This window comes from Schistocerca piceifrons, chromosome X (genome assembly GCF_021461385.2).
Source record: "Schistocerca piceifrons isolate TAMUIC-IGC-003096 chromosome X, iqSchPice1.1, whole genome shotgun sequence".
In the NCBI taxonomy this organism is placed as follows: domain Eukaryota; kingdom Metazoa; phylum Arthropoda; class Insecta; order Orthoptera; family Acrididae; genus Schistocerca; species Schistocerca piceifrons.
In genome coordinates, this window is record NC_060149.1 from 354,378,584 (window position 1) to 354,383,822 (window position 5,239).

Sequence of the window (5,239 nt, forward strand, 5' to 3'; positions counted from 1 at the left end):
TCACTGCAACATTGCACCTCTGCAACGGAGCAGTGGAAACTGGGCCCAATTACCTCTTGGTTTCTGTCACTCGTACTCCACCAAAACCATGACATACTCGAACTCTTCGATATAATTCAAAAGTATACACAAAATAAAGGCGTATCACAAAATATCTGGTGGAGCCAGGCCCCTCTGGTCCTTCCTGTTCTTATTGAATATAATTAAAAATTTTAATACCATTAATAGTAATAAAAACATTTTTCAAAACATTTATCATCCCCAAAGATTATCATCAAGGCCAATTCCTAATTTTCTTTTTCCATACATCAATCCTCTAGCTGTCACTGCTGCTAATTCATCACCAAATGAAGCATCTACAGCACCCATTCTTGTTTTGCCATTAATTGAAGCTCTTCATCCACTTCACGTCTTTTTTCTAAATCTTTATTATCGCTCTGTACAATATCAGGTTTTTGACAACCTTCATTTAATTTTGTTCCTGGACCACAATAATTGTAACCAGGAAGATGGTTTTTTAATGGTAATTTATAGTATTTATAGTATTATAGTATTAACTAATCTGTTTCTATATTTTTCCGATTTCCAAAATGTGTTGGACAAATTATAAAAAAATCTAATTAAACATGGAATTCATGATGGATTATTAATAATTAATTAAGTAAATTTATTTTTTAACATTTTTGCTATTCTACCTTATTCACAATAATAATTTTTATTCCAAGTTAATTCCTCACCATGGTTATTGCTATCTATCGAATAACAGACATCATTCATCCATTTATATGTATTAATTAAGTCAACATCAATTTTTTCATCTTCACTTGAATTTAAAACTAGAAGAATTTTTTAACTAGATATGGAAAATTTCTTTTATAAAAAATATATATGTATTACCCTTACTAGATTTTATTTTATTTATATCACTTCATTAAATAATGCACCTGAAGTATATAATATACATGCATAATTTGTTAAATCAGCATTACCAAATTTGCTATACAAATCATATACAGTTATTTTTTTTTTAGTTAAAAGAGTCATAATTCAATTGTTCACTTAAATGTTTTATCTCAAACTGTTAATATATCAACATCTAATTAAATTATACAGACAGGTCTTAATGCAAAAACTGCATCTTCAATGTTGTTGAAATATTCTAGCATTTTGCAATTATATTTATTTCTTTCTTGTTCTTCCTTTTTCGACTTTTTCATTAACTTCTTCTTCACATATATTCCATAAATGTTGTATTTCTCATTCATATAGAGTGTAATCTCTAACATATTGGTTAATTGTTCATACGTCATTAAATTCTTCTAAATAATTTTGTTGTTGATGATGATAAAAAATTTGTTTTTCAACTTCCTTATATTATTGCATTGCTTTTAAAACCTTGTTGACTGTATCTTCGATTGTAATCAATAACAGATTGATCTCCTTTTTTGATATTTTACATGTTTAGTTATAGGCTGTTTTTTTATTTTTAAATGTTTCCTATTTCACTTAGCTTTTATAACAGCCTCTCGACTGTACACTCAATGTATACTAACTCCCTTTCAACGATCGTATTTTGCAAACATTTGTTAAGGATACAGGAAATAGTAATTTATTTTTAACAATAAAATAGTATATTTTATATTAATTTTGATGTTTCTACAAATCCTTAATATAATTTCTGAATTTTTATTTAATTAATTTTCTTGTCATATTCATTGGAATATCCAAATTTATGAGCAGTCAAACATTTCCAACACATTGCTTTAAAATAATCAAATTCATGAGAGATATTGTTTCAATCTGAATCAATTTTTCTAAAAATATTTTAAAAAATTAAATTACCTCTACTAATTGTTTTGATACTTTTGGATATGTTTGAGGTAAATAAAAGCAATGTACTTCTTTATGTTGTCATCTAGTAAGATATTATTTAAGTTTATCTCGATTTTCAATAGTACAAGCATCAACTATAATAATCAAATTAGTTTTACATACATCTAATGGGTTAAATTCATCATTATTTCGGTAAAAGTAGCAATTTTTTTATTTATATTTTTAGTCTTTTCACATCTTTTATTAATTCCGAGTGTTTAGTGAGCCAAGCTTTGTCAATAAATATAAAATGATGTGTTTTATGCCAGTTTGATCAATCTGGTGATAAAATTTAATTATCAATCACTAATGTTCTTTTTCTACATCTGCTTGGTCCAGTTATTACACATCAAATAGAAGTATGTAAAAGTATGACAATACGATTTTTGATTGTGACAGCTAAAACAAGCTTGATAGTATCTCATTTATTCCAACAAAAATTTGTTAATAACAAATAAGTAAGGAAATTAATAATTCATCACCTCTCAAAATATCATTAAGTGTACCTCTAGAAGTTAATTGTAACTTAGTTGCTTTAATTGGTTTTATACAACTTTTTTAACTCCAAGTATTACCCCAAAAAATAATAAATAATGTTGTAATGGAGAAACAATAAAAATACCTGTTGATCAAAATAATATTAAAAATTTAGAAAAAGTTATGATAATCAAACATGTAATATACATATTGTAGAAGATCAGTTTTAAATAAAGTTATTACTTGAAGTGATGTTCAGTTATATATGAATATAAATATGGTATAGGGGATTTTAGGCATTGATAATCAAACTATTCTACGTAAAGACAAAATTATTGCTAATAATTTACCAAAATTAATTCCTTTCTATTTAATTAATATTTATTTTAATTTAGCTGATGGAATGTTTATGAAATACATCGATTATGCTCATTGGGAGCCCAGTGTTATTGCTTCACTTAAACCAGAATTAATATTTAGTACTGCAATAAACTATAAACCAAATTTTCCTTCTTTTTACTATTCATAATAAATGTAAGGGTTTAGAGATAAATATAACTCATGAAAACAATGATTCTAGTTATTCGAATGCTGCTACTGTAACAAAAATTTTAGAAACGAAATACTAATGTTTTAAAAGATAAATTATATAAATTTTTTACAATAATTTCATTAGAACTATACAAACTATTTATACGAATAAAAAATTTTACAGTTGATAATCCTATTCTCCTAGTGCTACAACTAAACATATAGCAATTAAAGCAAAATTAACAATGAAAAATTAAATATTTTAATAATTTTTTAACTGGTGCTGGAAAAAGAAGAAGATAAAAAACTGGTCGACATTTACTTATCATACTAGGTATTCCAACTGTGACAAGGATTTCTGATCATCTTATAAGAGAAGGAAAAATGTTTCTACTCTAACAAAACATGAAGGAGGTTATTTACTATTTTCATTAACAGCATTAGGTACACATTGTTCATTAGGTGGTGGTGCAGCATCTTTTCAATCTTCTGACGACACTAAATAAAAATATGATAGAGAATTACAAGAACAAAAAAGATATAACTTAGCAATGGAAAAGCAAAGAACTGGTTAAAAAATTTCCAAAAATAATAAACAATTATTAAATTTTTATTTAGAAAATCTTACTGAAGAATAAAAAATGGTGCATTTCAGATTTGTATTTATGATTGATTAATTTCCGAGTAAATCGAAAAATTGGTACCTGTTATAGTTAATCTGGAAATGTCAAGTAATGTAATTACTCATTCCATTTGTTACTATAAAAAATAACACTAGTTTTTGATTATGTTTGTTGCAATATATTAAAATAAAATAATTAAGTATTTGGGGGAAAATGATTTACATTATAATGTAGAAAGAAGACAAAATTTTGATATTTTTATTTGTGGTGATTATCAGATAATTATAAATTTCAAGATACTAGAAGTAGAATAATTGAGTATTTTGTGCAATAAAATAAATATTGAAAATGAAAACTTGCATCTAAAATGAAGAATAAAAAATCACAATTAAATTTTAGTCAATCAGAATCAAAAATTAATACAAGAACGATTTATGATGAATTAGAAAAAAGAAAAAAATGAAATTTAAATTTTAAATGAAATTAATTAGAAATAGAAAAATGATTAATAAAAATTTTATGAAAATTAAATGGAAAAAATAAAAATGAAATAGAAAATTACATTAAAATGAATCAGAAACAGAATGAAAAAATAAAATTTTTTAAAAATTTACTAAAAACTATAGAAAATGGTAGTGTAGATTTTACTGAAAATGAATTAGAAATAAAATACACAATTAGCATCAAATTTAAATAAAAACTAGACTCAACAACTAATGCAGAGCTGACAAAAATGAATAAGAAGAAATGAAAAAATGTAATTGATAATTTAAATAAAGAAAATCAAAATGATATAATTAAAATTTTCCACCATACTAACACTTAATGTTATTTTTAACAATAGAAGATATGTAAAACTGGTCGATCCAATTAGCTGATATGATGTTGTTCTAGAGCAATATTGAGAAAAAATTAAAACTCCTGACCCCAAGTGTTGGGCACAAAAGCATATAAAAAAATTCAATAATTTTCTACTATACAAACAATAATTATTATACACTAAAAGAAAAAGAAACAGCTTCTCAGAAAATCTTCAATAACGGATTTCACTTAATACTTAAACCGATTAAGTTATTTTAAAGGTAAAATATGAGATTGAAAGTAATTTAATTTATATTTATACCTGAAAACGAAAAACAGATTCATAAATTTGACAAATATAATTTTAGTGTTAAATTTTGTTGTTGTTAATAAAAGTATAAGAGACGATTTTTCTTTTAATGGTTCATTTTTAAATAATTTGATTATTTGTTTTTGATAATCTTTACAATATAACTACTGCTAAACTATCAACATAAATTAATAAAAACTTTGTTTTCTATCTATAGTACCTGAAAATAATGTTAAATCTGACCCAGTAGACTTTAAAGTAATTTTATTTGTCAGATTTTAGATTGATAGGTTGGAGCAATAGTTACTTATTATTTTCTATAAAAATGGATGCACTTTCGTAACAAACTCAACAATGCTAACAATTTTAATTTGTTAATAAATGAGTGAACTCGTTTTAAATTATTAATATAATATTACTACCTGTGACCATTTAAATATTAGATATGATGAACAAATTTGTTTGCTACTCAATAGTAAAATAAAAACTGTTTTGTCAAAGAGGTTTAAGAAATTAATTAACAGATATTTTAATTATTTTCAAGAAGCAAATCGCAAACTAACATATGAAGAAAAAATTACAAATTGTACTAGGATGACTGGAGCGGGTGACGTGGTCGAGGTTG